General features: G+C 38.6%; 1 protein-coding gene across 2 annotated transcripts in view; it reads right to left on the reverse strand.

Moving 5' to 3' along the window:
• Prkg1 (protein kinase cGMP-dependent 1) overlaps positions 1-19,717 on the reverse strand; it is a 1,194,442-nt gene that overhangs the window by 940,867 nt on the left and 233,858 nt on the right. The window lies entirely within an intron of this gene.

Here is a 19,717-nt window from a genome sequence, read left to right on the forward strand (position 1 = left end):
ATTCTTTTAGATGGTTTCTCACTAATTATCTTAAGCTCACTATTTTTTATGTATCTTACCACTTACTATTAGGTCTAGAAACTGGTTATAACAATCCTTACAAATGAAAAAATGAAAAGCAAATTAGAACTTTCAATTTAATCACTTAATGATGAATAATTTCAAAGAGTTTTATCTTCTTACAAGGAAAATATTTCATAATACAGAATAATAACATCATAGACATCAGTAAGTTCGTTAAGTCTACACTTCATTGGTAGCAATTATAACATCAAAAGTGACATCAAATATTTCATTAGAAAGAAGTCCCAATGACTTAAAACTTGTTGGTAAGTAGGTCCTACAATAGTGTCATCAGAAGCAGAATGTGAGCTTTCTTCTATGAATTTATGAGAAAAAAATAAATATCTCTTCAGCAGGAAGCATTTCATAGTTAACAGCTTTCTGCATAGAAGGCACACAAGAAGCATTTTATTTTTATTTAAGCATTTTCTTTAGTTGTTTCTATTTCCTATATTATTCTCTACAGTCTAGAGAGACTTAAGTTTGTGTCTTTATTATTTATTGGTCATTGTTCATATAATTTATAATTTTTTAACTTTTTAAAGATAAAATATATTTATGGAATTTTCCTGATTTTTTTCTCCTCCCTCCAACACCAACCTTGTTCCCATCTTTGCCTCTGTCTCAAATTCATTACCTCTTTTTTCTTTAATTGGTTAACAAGTGGTCATCTCTGAATTTGTATACATACAAGTAGTATTAAACAGACTGAGAAGGTTGTGTGTGTGTGTGTGTGTGTGTGTGTGTGTGTGTACATGCGTGTGTGCGTGCGTGAGTGCCTGCGTGTGTGTGTGTGTGTGTGTGTGTGTGTGTGTGTGTGTGTGTGTGTGTGTGTTGGTGTCCTTTTTTGCTTTCAGGTCATCCTTCATGGAGCATGTGTGTCAGCCAGTGTTATGACCTCACTGGAAAGTAAGTGTGTTGATGTTTGTTCTACAGAACACAATTTATTCTCCCTCAATCCACTAATTTTGTTCTATCTGTTTCAGTGTGGGTGGATCATGAAAATGTTTAGCTCTGCCTAAGTGATAGCCCCCTCTGGGTATTGGCTATGATACCTCAGTGCTTTCCAAGCATGCAACCTTAGAGCTTTGTGCTTTGGTGCACCATACATATTGAAGTATCTCTTCTGCATAAATACTACAGCTGCCACAGATCCTAAGGATACTCAAATGTGAGTATGAGGAGCAGACTGTTACCTGATAAAACTGTAATAAAAGCGAGATTTGTCAGTACAATAAAATTTTATTTAATGTCTTCAGGTATAGGTGAATTAATTGATGTGCTTTGTTCTGGAATCCTACAGAACTAGAAGGAATATATATGATAAATTAACATCTAGACTGCAGTTCTTAATTGAATGTAATATGTAAGCCATCCCTCTTATGTTCAAGTTCATAGGGAGTTGGAAAAAACATCATATCATTGGTGACAAATATTGGCAAAACAAACATTACCAGAGATGATGAATATTTCTATACCGTAAGTACAAATGATATTTTCACATTTGAAATGTAAGCACAACAGGTTATAGTTGCAAAGGAATTAGTGGTTATTACATTTGTTGGTTACACAGTGCTCTTCTCCATGAGGTAGCCACCTGGGAATGATCCTTACTGTACAGATGAAAAAAGGAAAGCTAAAGTCAACCAACTTGTGTGGTCTGAGTCTTATTCTTAAAGTCTGGGGTCTTGCCAGACATGCAAATTCTGGGTCCCAGCCTGGAACCACTGCACTGGAAACTCCATGAACAGGACAAGCAATCTCTTTTCACAAGTTCTCCTGGTGACTCTGATGTGCTCCAACTTGAGGACAGCTGACCGTGAGAAGAATATTTGCAAATATCTGGTCTATCCAGATGTTACAACTATAATTGTTTTTCTCTCTTTTCAGCTGTTTCTGATCACATTATCTTAAAACTGCTTCATGTGTTTTCTAATATTCTTAATACTTTAATTTTCAACATTTTGATGTTACGCATTTTTGCTGCAGTTTTTCTCATTTTCAGTTTTCTATTTCCTTATCACTTGTTTTACTGGAAATTTTACATTTTTTTCCTTAAAATTACATAAAGGAAATAGAAATTAAGCTTCTGGAGATTTTATTTTTTAAACTTTTCTAAATATTGTGTCTGTATAATGTTATTTGTATGTATGCATCTAGGGATGACCATTTGATGTTCGACAGTTGGTGTGCTCTTCCCTGGGGAGGGTCACTTTGTCCACTCCCAGCTTTCCCCTGTTGCCTGTAGTTCTCTGTCTAGCTTTGAGGCTTTGTGACTTTTCCTGTCCAGTCTGGCACGTTCATTAGTGCCATCCTCATTCAGCTCACACTGGGGGCAGTCATGTTCGTAAGACTTTATGAGTATAGTTTCTGATATTATTAGGAGACACAATATCACAATCCTCTGGATCTTACAATCTTTCTGCCTCCTTTTCCACAATATTCCCTGAGCCTTAGGTGCAGGAGTGTTTATAGACATATCCATTGGGACTGGGATCTACAACTTGCATTTTGATGGCTGTGGTTTTCTGTAGTGGTCTCCCTCTGTTGCAAACAGAAGTTTCTTTGATGGGAGTGAAGACAACAATTATCTGTGAATATAAGGACAAGTGTTTATAGAGTGCTGCTAGGGACTATGTTGGCTTTGTAAATTAGTGATCTAGATTCTCCTTCAATAACTATGGCTTAGCTAGCACTGAGTAATTAGTTAGGTAATTGGTACCCGGCATGGTTTCCCTCTTGTTAAGAGAGTTGTTGGTTACTACCAAGGTCTGTGTGCCACTGGTGCACCCTTGGGAGTTATCATGCCATGCTGGTCATTGATGTAGTTCATAAGCCTCATAGCTGGGTAGGACTGTTGGTTGACTCTCTCCTTCGGAAGCTTGCATGGCATCTTCTGGTACCATGAAAGCTAGTCCTCAGTGAGGAGGCATTCTGTTCATTTCCAACTCAGGAGTCTCTAGAACTTGTTTCTGAAATTCATGCTATGTTCAGCAATATTGACTTACCTTCCACCTCTGGGTCTAACCAAAGGCAACAACAATATGCTATATGTTTGAGGAGTCTCTTGGACAGCCTGACCAACAATTCAAAGGAGGGCTTTAATGTCTCATGTTAGAATTGTTAGCTAGTCTTTTCTTTGGTTTTTAGAGAGAGCATCATCAGTCCAGATTTAAAAAAAATCATTAAAATTCTATTCCTATATTTCAAAGAAAATTATACTCATAATAAGTTTCAATTTTAGGTAATTAGTTAATAAGACAATTCCTTTTAGCTTTTCCAGACATCCTTATTGTTATTTTGCCCATCTCCCTACTTCTGTATTTACCTCCTCCACTTCCATTTTCCCGCTATCAAGTCACTTGTATCCTGCTGTTCCACCTTTATACTCTCCAACCTACTTCTATATTTACCTTCCATACACATAATTGGTAGGGGGCGGCCACAAATTTGCAGTAGAGGTGGAGGGGTATAGGAGGGGTTTACTAGGGAGATAAGGGATAGGACAAACGTAATTAAATTATAACCTCAAAAATTAAATAAGAATAGAAATAAAAATAAGGTAATCATATAGGTGCAACCCTGGTGGAGGAATGACTATAACCATGGGTCCTTATGAAATCCTCCCTCGGGCATGGAGTAAAGAAAACTGGAAGAATTCTCTGCAAAAACAGATGAAACCCCACAAAATTATGTGTCGAATGGCAATTGTTAGTGTTTTCAAGGAAGTGAAGTTGATTTTAATTCACAAAACGATGAGTAATTTAGAACAAATTATGTCTGATAATGTCTTCAAACTTAAGTGAGCTCCATAAATTATTTTATGACAGAAAAATCAGCTGTCATATCCCAAAAGCAACAGGATAAGAAAATTTAATATTAAAATCTAAAAGCAAGCAATCAAATTTATTCTCTCAGGGACACCCCAGTAAGTAACAGAAAAGCACAGTCAATGCCCAAGATTTTTAGTCAGTGCCTTGACAACTTTATGTTTCTTCAGGGGGTAACACTGGCTACTTGCATGAACTATTGCTCCCAGAAAGGATGTGCTACTCTCCAACATTCTTCCTACTAATAAATAGAACTGGTTTGAATGTCATGTCCAGGTCACATTCTGGTCTTTGCAGAATAGAAAACTCAAACATAACACTGGTGTCTTTATTCTGCTTTCAGAAAAGCATATATCCCCAATTAAGTAGAATGTGTCTATTTACAGCCCAGAAAATAAGAGAAGAGTAGTGAGTCAAATGTATTTTATCACAAGTTTGGCAAAGATCATAATTTGATTTTCTGTGTTGCTTTCATTTGGGAAAAAGATTTTTAATTTTGTTCCTTTCCTATTAAGAAATGAAACTTTGACTGGCTTCATTTTTTGGGCTAAGAGCCAATTGGGGAAAAGGTCACCAAAAGAAGATTGCAGAATTTTACTGATTTACCCCCAAGGAGATGGCTTTTTTCCCTCAATTTTGATTGTTTTTCTTTGGTTTTGATATAATAAAATAGATTACCTTATATTTAATTGTTAGAATAAATGCCAAACTAAAGCTGTGTATCAGTGAGGTAGAGATGGATGTGGTTTGGCTAGATGAAGTTCAAGATCAACCCAGGTAACAATGCTGGAATTGCTTCCCCCCCCCCTAATTTTTCCTTAAATGCATCTGTAGTACTTGATTCTCTGAACAATTTAACATTGGAAGATCTGTTTCTGAAAGTGTTGAGCTGTCTCCTTTTACAAAGAAAATATTAGGTCATTTCTATCAGTGCCACTTGGGTAGAAAAGTCTAGAGCATCATCAATTGAGAGAGGAGTCATTAATAAACAGTGAAGTGTGGCCTTAGCTATAACCAGAAGTGTTTCTCTACGATGGGAAGACTGGGGGTCTCCAGAGTCAGTAAATAAGCTCCATGATGACATGGAATTGTGAAGGGTGAAGAGCACTTTAATGACGTCTGATGCATTCAGACAGACAGAGTAGTGCACAGAGACCATGTAAAAGTACAGAGCTTGTTTCACACTATGTTGCTGGGCACAGAGTTCCATGGGAGGATCTGGCACTGAGCAGGCTTCCAACCTGAAATGGTCAATGATCATCTGGAAAACAAATATCTCAGTTTTGACCTTGGTAAAAAAAAATATGTGACCCATTTCCAATTTTTCAATATGGCATCCACTCTCTGAATTCCAGAAGACTGTTTTCATAAGACAGTAATGAGATATCTGAGAACCAGGATGCAAATCCACACTCCATGCCTAGGTGTGAAAAACAGGACTGCTTCTTGTAGAAGGGGACACCAATACCAGAGGCTGTTTACAAAGGTGCCAAAGTCCTCTCCAAAGCTCACAAATAAAGGGGTAAGAATATTTTTCATGCTACCCAGATTTATAGCAATCATCTGTAATGCCTTTCTCTCATTAGACCTTATTTGAATCCTAAAGCATAAAACATTGAGGGAAGGGATTCCATCTAGTTGGTAAAATGGACTGCTTATGTGAATGAAAATAATCCTTTAAGTTTTAAAGAATGCCATCTGGTTCTGATATTCAAGAATTTGGTGAACATGTCCATGTTTACTCGAGAATTATGTCTTAATATCGCTCCATCTGGAGTAAATTTCCCATACTGGAATATCAACTAGTTTTGTTACACTCTAATACTAAAGCCCCTCCTAGTCTTTTGATTATGAGGGACTTTTCTGGGAGAGAATAATCTTACAATGAAGACTTGAAAGTACAAATAGATTCCAATCACAGTTAGGCAGGCAGGGTAATGCTGAAAAGTAGGATTCCCCCATTAAGTCTCCTCTGGCCTCCTGGAAGAAGAAACTCATCATAGGTACCACTATTTATTATGCAGATACATGGTTGAAAACCATGTGACACATGGTTTAAAAAAAAAGAAAAGAAAAGAAAAGAAAAAGAAACCTTGAAGGGCAATGTAAGTTCTGAGGTCACTCCTGGGAGTTTTTTCTCAATTCGCCAGTACATTCTCTACCTTCTCCTTCCAAGCCTATACATTCATTCTTTGCATAAGCTCAGCTTAGTCATCTACACAGTCCCTCCTCTATGTCATGGCACTGTTTGGAGTTCTTCTGTAAATAAACTGCTCAAGTCTTAGAACTACTTTCTTCAACTACCCAAGAGAAATAGTGGATTGACTGTCCTTTAGTGAATGGATTAGTGAAGTTCTTCTTTCTAATTAGTGCTCCATCTCCAATCAAATGAATCAAGACAATGAATGGGGATGGGTCATGTGATGAATGGGGTTTTCACGCTTAAAAAAAAAAAAAGTACAAGAGTTGGTACACTCTGCCCACAATGTAGGACCCAGGAATCAAACTCAGACCATCAGGATTAGTGAGAAGAGTTTTCATCCCCTAAGCTGCCTTGCCTTTTCTGAGGTTGCCACTTTTAGGAACCAAAGGAGAAGTGGATTTTCTAGAAATTGCTATGGGGCCAAGCAGACATAGAAACACATTTAGTGTTAGGTACAATAAATAAGAGATCCAGATTCCTTTGGGATGGCATCTGGTGTTTCAGAAACTATTATCCTTTGGTGCAATTTTTTTTTAAACATGCCATGGTGTTTTCACAGGTCTTTTGTTTCACAGGACAGTGAGACAACAAATGATATCACTGCTGACTTTGTAGGTTTTCAAATGAAAATTGCTATGGATTAAGAATCACCTAGGTGTGAAAGGCTTGCTGTAATACTGCACATTCAGAAAAGGTTAAATCTTCTCTCTCTCTCTCTCTCTCTCTCTCTCTCTCTCTCTCTCTCTCTCTCTCTCACACACACACACACACACACACACACACACACAATTTTCAAGTATATTCCACTCATCCTGTTTTGCCCTAAATTATCTGTATATCAGATACCTGCTGCTCCTTGAGAAGGTATTTCCATTTCTTTATTAAAGTACAATACAGCACAACTGTGTTACACTTGTATTACAATTGTATAACAATAACTGTGTTATTCCTATATATATTAATAATGTGTCTTACTAGAAGGCTGTATGTTAGGTTTTGCTAGAAAAGCTACACAGAGGTTCTGTGCAAATGTTTTTGTCTCATAAACGACTCTTCTCCTTTTAGCATCCTGGATGCTTACTGTGCAGGAGTTTACAGCAGGGACATGCCTCTAGAAATTGTTCCTCTGTATCCATACCTCCACTGTGAACTTCTCTTTATCACCTTTCACTCGCCAAGTGAAAAGCCCTGAATCAAAAACCACTTGGCAGTGTGTCAGCTTGTGGAATCATGCCCAACTATAAAGGTATGAGAGTTTACTGTATCAAGAACAGAAGCAGTAAAAACATGGTTGGCACTCAATGACCTCCACCAAGAGACATAAAACTTCACAATGTTGACTAAGATAAAATGTGCTTTAAATAAATCTAGGCATTTGCCAGTTTCTCTAATAAATGCCATTATGTGACAAGAAATACTATGTTTAGATTGTGATGGAAAATTTAGCCTTAAAGTGACTATTAGCTACCAGGTCAGTTCCTGAGAAAACATCAAATCTAGAAGCATATTAGAAAAAGAAATACACACACACACACACACACACACACACACACACACACACACACACACACACATTTCATCATCAAATAGCTCCAAAAAGGATTAAGCATGACAGAAAGTCCAATTTGAAACAGAGTATTTGTTCAGCTCATGTGCAAGGGAAGTTCATGATGACAAGGGATCAGGGGAAAAAAAATGGTTAGCTGTGATGAAAGGTAGATTTGGGGCCAGCAAGGTGGCTCAGTGGTTAAGGGTGCTTGCCACAAGGCCTGATCAACAGTACTTGATAACCAGAGTCCCAGGCAGTGGAAGGAGAGAACTGACTCCTCTAACCTTCACACACACACACACACACACACACACACACACACACACAAACACACACACACAGGCACGCACACATGCACATACACACTAAATAAATAACTGTTAAGAAAATAAAGGCAATACTTAAAATCTTCTAAATAAATGAAACCTAGGATCAAATGGGAGAGGAGGACTCAGGCATTTTATAGGGAAAGGTTGCTCAGAAGAGCCTATTATTGACGGGGTCCACCCATCACATTATTTTCCTTCATGTTTAATTTTATTGTAAAATTATGTAACTTTAATAAGAAAGAAACTTGGGTTTATTTTCCCTCTGAAAATTCATTTAACTATTATCATAAAATATGGTTGCTGTCACCTACAATGTTAGACCTACCAGAGATACTTTTTGCCTCTCAGAGTGACCAAGGCATTGTGTCTTCCTTCATAACTCCAGGAAGGAGGTCTGGTGCTGACCTATCACAGATGATCAAGGCTTAGAAGTAGATTCTCACCTGGCAAACAGTCACAGGCATCTGAGATCTGATTGGAACTCTGCTCAAACACCTTGGCAGACTGTCTTTCTTCTTTAAAGCAATTTTATAGCTCTCTTATACTTAAGAGATACTTTTTCATAAATATCTCATGTAATTATTGCCGAAAAGGGTAATACAATCTGTGTTTTAACTCTATAAATGTGATGTGCTTTTTGTAAAAGCATAAATAGTAACAAAAAAGTATAATTTTAAAAACAAATGCCAGCCCTACTCAGACATATGCACATCGCTCATCTGTCTGCTTAGAGACAACCCACCATGACTGGTGCTCTCAGTGTCAAGGTCTTGGTGTATTTTTTCTTCACATCATCCTTCTAAAATTATTCTATTTTTTCATATATATATTGGATATTTCTCCACATCCAAATCATTTGTATTTTCCAGAACCAATACATTTCCTTGTATTAATTTTCCAAATCAAATTCATTTGTGCTTAGTGGTTATATTCCCTTGAAGAGATATATCATTTAACCAGCTTTCTGAACATTGAGTTACTAGATTTTGACTATCATTAACAATGCTATAAAGAATATCTTCATATTTCTGACAATATAATGCTTGCAAGCCATATCCCTTGGTTAAATTCAGGAGATTTAACGTTTTCATAGGCATCATATCTCTGAAATGGGGTACTTAGCACCATTGAATTTATTTGCCCAATAGAAACTAAGTCTTAAAAGTTAAAGATTTATTTCAGAGGACATAAGGCTGGTAACCAGAGTTGCAGAGCAAAGATTTGAAAACAAAGTTATGTAAATTCAAAGTTTTACTACTCCCACTTTTCTGTCTCATGACTTCTGTCTCATGACTTCCTAACACCTCTGATGATGCTGTGTGTAATGAACAGCCCTTACGTTTCTAGAAGAGTGGAGTCTGTTGCCGAGGATGGGCATTGCAGAGTTTCAAAGTGAGAAAAACAATTGACCTATGATGCTTTTGAGGAAACCGGATTCTAAAAATGTTTAGATATAGTGGAATGTATTCAATCACTTGTCAAGTCATAGCTAAACACCTCTTCACTTCCTGACATGACTTTATTCCAGGGAAATTAATCCTAAAATACAATGACATAGTTTCTACTTTTTGATGAAAAGGAAAGGTGTTATCCAAATCATTGTAAGAACAGGGTGAAATTGTAACAAATCAGTATAAACATGTCAGTAATATGTGGGCTTAAAATAAGTTTTTTAATATAGTAAAAAGTTCAGGTTAGGAATCTTGGGGGAGCTGCTCACTGAGCTGAAATCCATTTATGTTTGGAGTAACTAGAGAAAGAAAGTAGGAAAACAAATCCTAGAATTTCCAGGCACAATACTGAAAGTTTGAGTGTTATCATTAATAAAATGGGAGTCATCAAAAGACTTTCAGGAAGGTACGAATCACTACAGCAACAGAGGAGAGAATGATTACTTGGCTCTGAGCACCAAAGCCCATATGTTTATGAAATGTGCAACTGAAAGCAACTTCACTAAGAAACTCCACATGCTTAAGAATCACACCTGAAGATTGCTAGAATCTCTGTCTCTCTGTCTGTATTTCTCTGTGTATCTCTGTCTCTCTGTCTCTCTCTCTCTCTCTCTCTCTCTCTCTCTCTCTCTCTCTCTCTCTCTCTCTCTCTCTCTCTCTCTCTCCTATCTGAAAGCCTTTGTTAAACATGAAGCACCAGTGAAAATTATCACAACCATGATTAGGGGACAATGATACATAAAGAATTAAATTAGACAGCTTCCTAAATCAACTCAGCAGAAAATGCTGACATCCAATTAAAATTAAACAACTGCCTTAAGCAGCCACTTGTGGAGGCACAGTTTTGGAAGAATCCACTTAGAGTAAGAGAGTGTGGAAGTTGATTTAGAGCACAGTCTCTGTCTTTAGTCCCATATGTCCAGCTTCTACATGTTTTCTGAGCATTCTGATCTACTGAAAAGTGAAGTTATCAAAAGGAAGACAAGAATAATAGTGCTTTTAGGCTAAACATGCTACTCCAGACCTTCAGACATCTGAAAGAATATCCCAGACATAAACATGTATGCACACACAATTGGAATGCTAACATCTGGACCAAAGAATGTATGATCTCGATCTTGATACCTAGCATGGTTGAGCCTGCAAGGTGAATCAAGAGACTGGCTTTCTCTGTGTGCCACAGCACAGGTTAGAGAAAATCTCTCTACCTGCTCCAAGAGTTCCTGGAAAATGTTCCTAGAGGATTATGGTTTCCCTAAAGTAGGGCTGCTTTGAGATGCCCATGAGGAAATTCAATTGCCACCGTCTTCAAGGCACATATTTCGTTGCTTGGCATGACAGCTGTGCCATTTCCCTAACTGCTCATCCTGTTAGTTGGATGCTTTACTCAGTCTCAGTGGCCACACCTCATGTCCTCAGTGACATGGTGCAGCACCCCTTGATTCATCTGGCTTTCTCCACATGAAACACCCTCGACTGCAGCGGTCCACTTTTAGAATCTAATTCTAATATCTTGTTATGAAACAACTCAGCATTTGAGGAACTAGCTATAAACCAGGCATCTGAGATATAACCATGAATAGTTTTTGCCCTCAAGAAGGTTATGCTTCATTATATTCCTGGAAGCCAACAGATTTCTTCCAATAAGCTAAGCTAAATACAGTAAAATGGGTAAGTGAAATGTCTCAGCAGCAAAGGAACTTGCCAAGAATTCTGAGACCTTGAGTTCTATCCCTGAGACCAATGTGGTGTAGGAGAGAACAACTCCCTGCACCTAGTCTGTTTTTTTCTTTATTAAAAAAATATTATTCTTTTTACATACCAATCACAGATTCCTCCCTTATCCTTCCTCCCACTCACCCCCCAACCTACCACCCATCCCCTCCTCAGAAAAGGTAAGGCCTCCCATGGGGAGTCAGCAAAGCCTGGTGTGTGTGTGTGTGTGTGTGTGTGTGTGTGTGTGTGTGTGTGTGTGTGATCTATGTTGCATTGTATATGGAGGCTAGGAAGCAACTTGCAGAGTCAGTTCTCTTTCTACCATGTAATATCTAGGGATAGAAAAACAAATCAAAAGGTTTAGCAACAAGTTCCTTGAACCACTGGGCCATCTTGCTGGCTCCATACTCAGTCTTGTATATATATATATATATATACAATTATAATTAACAATTATATAAACATTATAATTAACTTATTTTATTATAATTAACTCATTGTAATTAACTTAATTTTACATATCAGCCACAGATTCCCCTGTCCTCCCTCCTCCCATCCCCCAGCCCTCCCCCCAATCCATCCCTCATTCCCACCTCCTCCAAGGCAAGGTCTCCCTTGGGGATTCAGCCCAGCCTGGTAGACTCAGCCAAGGCAGGTACAGTCCCCTCCTCCCTCACCAAGATTGAGCAAATTGTCCCAGCATAGGCCCCAGGCTCCAAAATGCCACCAAGGACAGGTCCCCGCTCCACTGCCTGGGGGTCTCCCAAACAGTTCAGGCTAATCAACTGTCCCACCTATCCAGAGGGCCCTGTCCAGTTCCATGGGGGCTCCTCAGCCATTGTTTCACAGTTCATGCCTTTCTACTACTTTGGCTATTTGTCCCTGTGCTTTTTCCAATCATGGTCTCAATATCTGTTGCTCATACAATCCCTCCTCTCTTTCACCGATTGGGCTCCCGGAGCTCCACCTGGGGTTTGGCCGTGGATCTCTGCATCTGCTTCCATCAGACACTGGATGAGAGTTCTATCATGACAGCCAGGGTGTTTGGCCATCCAATCACCAGAGCAGGTCAGCTCAGATACTCTCTCAACCATTGTCAGTAGTCTACAGTGAAGGTATCTGTGGATTTCTGGGGACCTCTCTAGCACTCTGCTTCTTCCTATTCCTCTGGGGTCTTCATCCATCATGGTATCTCCCTCCTCATTCTCGCACTTTGCTCCTGATCCAGCTGGTACCTCCCATTCCCCTAAGCTGTCTTTCCCTGACCTTTGCCCTCCATTACTCCCCCACCCCCAGTTTGCTCATATAGATCTTATCCATTTCTCTGTCGTTGGGCAATCCTTGTGTCTTTCACAGGGTCCTCTTTAATAGGTAGCATACACACTACCACCAAAAGATAACAGGAACTAACAATCATTGTTCACTAATATCCCTTAATATCAATGGACTTAATTCACCTATAAAAAGACACAGGTTAACAGAATGGATATGAAAGCAGGACCCATCTTTCTGCTGCATACAAGAAACACACCTCAATTTCAAAGATAGATGCTACCTCAGAATAAAAGGCTGGGAAAAGTCTTTACAATAAATGGTCTTAGGAAGCAAGCTGGTGTAGTCATCCTAAAATCCAACAAAATAGACTTCAAACTAAAATCAATCAAAAGAGATCAAGAAGGACATTACATACTCTTCACAGCAAAAATCCACCAAGATGAAGTTTCAATTTATGCCCAAACATAAGGACACCCACATATGTAAAAGAAACATTACTAAAGTTTAAATCACACATAAAACCCCACACATTAATAGTGAGAGACTTCAACAGCCCACTTTCATCTCTGGACAGATCTACAAAATCGAAACTTAACAGAGAAATAATGGGCTTAACTAGTGTTATGACTCAAATGGACTTAATTGATATCTACAGAACATTCCATCCTAACAAAAAAGAATATGCCTTCTTCTCAGCACCCCTTGGAACCTTCTCTAAAATTGACCACATACTCAGCCACAAAGCAAATCTCAACAGATACAAAAAAAAAAAAAAAATTGGAATAACCTCCTGTGTTCTATCAGACCACTATGGTATAAAGTTAGATTTCAACAACAAAAATTACAGAAAGCCTACAATCTCATGGAAACTTAATATTGCTCAACTGAATCACCAATAGGTCAAGGAAGAATTAAAGAAAGAAATTAAAGATTTCCTAGAGATCAGTCTTGTTTAAAACTACTTAAGTGGTGTTTTATTAAGACTTTCCTTCTCCCATTTATTTCTGTTAAGATAGGTTTCATTATTTAAGATATGAACAAATCCCCTGGACTTCTAATGTTCTCAAATTTCATTACTACTCCATTGATTCTCTTCATGTAATGATCCAGACTGAAGTTCTGATAAAATTATTGTTAATTAATTGCATTATTTTAATCATTGAAATAATAAAAGATTTACATAAAAGGATTATCATTTGGCTCATAACCCTCCTCCTCATTGACAAGGATATCCTGGATAACTTGATAAATTCCAGATACACAACTTTGATATTCAATAATTTACAGCTGAAAGCATTATTTAAAAAAAATGGAAGTGAAACTTTAGGGCATGCCTTTGATCATAATAATTTTGTCTGAATTCAAGTGACCAACTTTTCCTTTCTAAAAGAAACTATTTTAAGTAATTGGTCCTATACTATGCCAAAATCAATTTCCGTTTCTTAGATATTTTTTAAATAAGAATTATCCCCAATATTTGAATATTTACTTGGCTTCCAGTTAGTAGTACTGTTTGGGGAGCTTAAAGCATGTTTAGGACGTTCAGCATTGCTAGAGGAAGTATGTCAGAGGAGGTGAGCTTAACTGGTTGAAAGCCTGGCTTTACTTCTTATTTGTTCCCTTCTCTTCCTGTGTGTGGTTAAGATGTGACCAACCAGCTTCCTGTCCCTGCTGCCATGACTTCTTTACATTATGGACAGACTAACCTCAGGAGCTATAAGCCAAACTAAACTCTTCCTTCGGTAACTTGCTTTTGGTTGTTGTATTTAATCACCGTGAAAGAAAGGAAACTAACACTGAGTAAAGAACTGTTCCCCTGACCCTTTTCTTAAAAATGGAACTAAACTTTTAACAATTCCTATATTGTAGTACCTCTTTTTTATATTTTGTGAATGATAAATATAGAATTTTCTGAATCTGCTAGTTATTTTCATGGCAATGAGATTGCTAAAATTTCAACCTATGGCTTTTTTCATCAAAAATGCAATTCCCAACCTGTAAAGAGAACATTACATACTGTGTTATCATATTAATAGGAATGTTTCATGTACAATACACGAAAATTATTCCATAAATACAATTTCTACTTTAGAAACAACAAAGTTCCTCAAGAAGAGATTTAAAAGGGAAAAATATGCTAAAATGGTCTCACCTTTTCCTTGAGGAAATTAAACCTATTAAGCAAGTTAATCAGCAAATATGAGTTCCTAGGAGACTTTTATTACATATTTAGTAAAATAAGTAATAGTTTAATGTGTGAAATGGAGCACTTATGTTCCTCAAATTCACATGTTCAAAATTCCATGACTTAATGGGATTAGGCAGTAGAGCCTTTGGGAGGAATGATTCAATCACAAGGTAGCCACTTCATGAATGGGATTACTGCTTTTATAAAACAGAGTTCAGCTAGATAAATAGCTCGTTTCACCATACAAAGACTGCAAGAAGGCACCAGTAGTCTGAAAACAGACGTCAGCAGATGGTAGACGTGTCAGCACCATCGATCATCAGGGACATGGTGAGAAGTGTATGTCTGCTTATATACATTGCAGTTTATGGAATTTTTATAACAGCAAAAGTGGACTAAAGTAGTATACACATCCCTTTTCATGTATTTGAAACCAAAGTTCCTTCTTATTTTTGTTGTCAATGCTAAATTTATACTTTTTTATATTTAATGGAGGTGTGAAGGTAGGGGTAGAGAATGGGAAGTAACATAGCTAAAACGGGCAGTTTTCATGGATTATTTCCAAGGTGGATGATTTCTCTGGCTCAGGTTCTGCCCACCTCAGTCCTCTCTATAATTTCAACCATATGTGGGCCTCTTCAGTCCTGCTCTTGGAATAAACATAGTGGTGAAATATGGTTTGAGTTTTACTTAAGAGTCTGCCTTGTGGATTCCTGAGAGCCTCCCCAGCACCCTACCTCTTCCTATTCCCATGATATCCTCATCTATCATGGTGTCTTCCTCCCTGCCCTCCCACTCTGTCCCTGTTCCAGCTTGACTCTCCCATTTCCCTATGTTCTCATGCCCGACTCCTCACCCTCTGCCACTACCACCCCCTGCCACCCAGCCCACTCATGTAGATCTCATACATTTCTCCTTCACAGGATCATCCATGTGTCCCTCCTAGGGACTTTTCCTGTTAGCTAGCCTCTCCGGAGTTGTGGTTTGCAGTCTGGTTGACCCCATCTTGGTCTGCTGGCAGGGGTCCAGAGGGTGCCTGGAATGGTCTACTCTGGTGACCAGCCTAGCAAATAACCTAGCTGTCATCACAGAGTCTTTGTCCAGTGACTAATGGAAGCAGATAAAGAGATCTATGGCCAGGCACCAGGCTGAGCTTCGGGAATCCAATTGATGAGAGAGAGGAGAGATACTGCAGGTAAGGGATGTCAAGATCATGATGGGAGGTAGTTCAGAGATGACCAGCCACACTAGTGGAAGCCCATGAACTGTGGACTGGTGGCTGCGGAGCCCCCATGGGACTGGACTAGGCCCTCTGGATATGGAAGATGGTTATTTGGCTTGAACTGTTTGGGGGGACACCCAGGCAGGGGGATTGGGATCTGTCCCTGGTCTATGGGCAGGCTTCTGGAATCTGGTGCCTGTGGTGTGATACCTTGCACAGCCTTGGTGCAGTGGGAAGGGGCTTGGACCTGCCTAGGCTCAGTGTGCTGGGCTCTGATGACTCCCCATGGGAGACCTCAATTTGGGGGATGTGGGGATGTGAGGTGGCTTAGGAAAGTGGGCTGGGGATGGGAGGAGGGAGGAGGGGGTTCTGTGGATAGCATTGGAGTGAGTAGAAATTTTCTTAACAAAGAAAAATGAAAAAAGAGTTTGCATAATTCTGTGACAAGTAAATTCATTTTTCTAAGGACCTACAGAAGCAGTTTACAAAAGTGTAGGAAGCCCTGTAGGTGGAAAATAAAATGAAAGGAAATCTATGCTGATGTATCTAATAACTTTCTCAGTCACACCAAAGTATAACATATATCACAGGGGAATTTTTCTCAAGCACAAATGCAAACAACCTTGATACCTAAAAATACTATTTGCTAAATCTCTGAACAACACATAGTCAAAGCTAGACCATGATAACTTCTTATTAGAAAAAAAGCTGGGTAAAGACAAGGCTGAAGATGTCCTGATGGTGAAAGATGCCATCACTGAAGAGTGTGCTTGAAAGTATGCCTCTAAAAGTAAGAAGACACAATTTACTAAGGTCCTCTGTAATTCCAACGATCATGCTGAGAATGCCTGAGGTCAAAGGCAGAGGACCTAAAATCTAGACTATCCCACTAAAATTCTTACCTCTTTCAATGTGTGCCTAAACTTAACACCTGTAGAACCATGTTTGGCTTGTATTTGGCCTTTACAAAAACCATAAGACCTGCTTTATCTTCAAGTACCAGGATTAATTGCTGTCTCTCCACACATGATTTCTCTCTGCCCTAGTCTAGGTCCTTATGATTGTGTTGTCTTATCCCAAGTGTTCTGGCCAGTTTTACAACAACTTCTCATTATCTATAGTCATCTGAGAGGAAAGAACCTCAATTGAGAAATTGCCCCTCTAAGATTTGGCTTTAGGCAAGATCTATATGGTATTTTCTTAATTAGTGATGTGGGCAGACCCAGCCCATTATGGATGGTGCCATCCCTGGCCTGGAGGTTCAGGATGCTCTAAAAAAGCAGGCTGAGCAAGTAGTGAGGAGCAAGCCAGTCAGTAGCACTTCTCCGTGTCTCCTGCCTTCCAGTTTCTGCAGGTCTTGAGTTCCTACCTGGCCCTCCTCAATTGACTGTGATTCAGAACATGTAAGCCAAATAAACCTTTTTTTTTTTTTTTTCTCAAGTTACTTTGGTCATTGCAGCAGTAGTAACCCTAACTAAGACACCAAGAAACCATTTTCAGGATAAGCAGGCAGAAGAAAATTACCAAAAACGTAGTACTTGTCAGCATATCCTTTCTCTCATTTCAGTGATGACCTCAGAGGAAAAGAATGAAATGAATTATACTCTATGCATAGATAGGTGTTACTGTCTCAATTTATTCTTCAACACAGTATTTGAATTATGCTTGTGAGGCAACATATTTTTTATTCATTAATCCTACTTCTAAAGTTTTTATCATTAGAAAACAACTGTAAATACACTATAAAACTGATGTCTTTCTTGAAATACTGTATTTGTAGTAAGAAATTTTAAAATGGAGATAGCTTTAAAATAAGCATTTGTCAAATCATGTTACTTCCTATCCTGCCATTAAAATTATATTAATGAATATGTTACATATAAAACCATTTATAAAAATAAAAGGATACATTTTACAATAAATACTAGTATCTCATCTTTTTAAAAGTACTCAGCTATGTGGATACTTACCCACGTACAGTCCTATGCATGCATGAAGCAAACTGCTGAGCACTTGGGAAACAAACCACATGGCTTCTATCCACATAGAGAATATACCAAGTTGCATCAAACATTAGCAAATGTCAACAGACAGAAACTGATGATCAAGTGGAGTTTATACTTTGTCTTTCATTGTTTCTTTGTTTGCTAAATATGACTTGTAATGCTAAAATATTAACATTTCTTGAAATACGGACAATTAGAGAGCAGAATTTAGATGGTCTCAGGGGCTCTGGGCAGGGAAAACAAGGATATATGTATATAAACTGTGAATTACAACTAGAACAGTGTTTTTTTGTGGTGACAGTATATCATATGTGATTACAGTTAATATTATGATTATATCTACTTGAAATATATTAACTAATCATGGTAATTAATGTGTTAATTTGATTGTGGTAATCATTTTATGTGTTCATCTTTCAAATCATCACATTATAAAAGCAAATATGTAGATTATTTGTCAATTATATTGAAATAAAGATGAGGAAAAAATTGAATTCAGAAAATTGGGAAGTGATATCTATAGGGGAGAATCCTATAAATCTTATTGTCCTGGCCTCTTCTCATAAAATTGGCAAACTTACTGGAGCCATCCCAACACAAGAAATAGAAATTACACACATACAGGCATACACATAGATATCTACATGATTTTGTTTTCCAAAGCAGAGTTTCATGTATATTCCAGGTTTAGCTCGAACACTATGAAGCCAAAGATGACCTTGAATTTCTGATCCTCCTGCTGCAACCTCTAGAGTGCAGGGTGACAGGCACGTGCTCCCAAGAATCTAAGAGTTAGACAGACTCCCTGGTAGACAAACAGAGGGAGAAGGGCCAGAGCTATGTAATAAAGTTGGCAACTTCCCAAGATGGCGGACATCTTCTTGACTTGAGCTGAAAGCATGGCAACTCAAAACACATGATTTTGTCTCCCACAAGCAGGCCCCCTGCTGACAGACTGGCTCATTCAAGGTTGGATCAAGTTGTGGGTCAATCAACCACCCTTTCCTTCTTCAAATTTATCAACCCTAAGTTAGGGGAGGAAAATTCTTCAGAGATTTACAAAACCCTTAAGATTTACAAAACAGCCCTTAAGAAGACATTGATTTTTTTCTGCTTCCTGAGTGTCCACTCCCCCAACCCTACCCTCACTGCAGCTTTGCAGAGGGTCTTTTTCTCTGTGTATCTTCCCCTCCCCAAATGAACATCTTTCTTCAGCTGCTACTCTGGTTGCTGATTTCCAAATATTTGAGATGTCTTTGCTGCTACCAGTTGTGCTCAAGATTTTTCCTGCCTTTTAAATCTTTAACTGGCAGAGAGAGAGAGAGAGAGAGAGTGAGTGTGTGTGTGTGTGTGTGTGTGTGTGTGTGTGTGTGTGTGTGTAAGAGAGGGAGAGGAGAGGAGAGGAGAGAGAGAGAGAGTTTCTCAGCATTACTTCTAAATCTATTGAAGAATTAGGGGCAAAAGTTACTTGTGAAATCGTGGAGTGCCCCAACTCAATGGATACATCCCCAGCACAACTTCCTAATATTCGGGGAACATAGAGGCAGAGGGTGCAGAAAGATTCTAGTGTGGGAGGACCAAGAAGTCTGCTGAGAGATCCTGTCTCCTAGAAATAACAGGGATGCAGCACTCAAGACACCCCAAGAATATGGCTGGCTGCCCAAACAAAACCTGAACGATGACATCACTAGACATGCTAATGCGGAGGGGGGATAGTTCACAGAACTGTTTCCCTAGACAGAGCACTACAGGCAACCATTGACTGCTCAGAGTGGGAGAAAGGGGCTTCCCCAGGGAAGAGCACACCAGTTGGTTATCCTTCAGCTGGTTATCCAATACTAAACAGTCAGCTCTAAAATCCAAAACCCACAAACAACACTAAAAA

Source organism: Onychomys torridus, chromosome 1 (genome assembly GCF_903995425.1).
Source record: "Onychomys torridus chromosome 1, mOncTor1.1, whole genome shotgun sequence".
In the NCBI taxonomy this organism is placed as follows: Eukaryota; Metazoa; Chordata; class Mammalia; order Rodentia; family Cricetidae; genus Onychomys; species Onychomys torridus.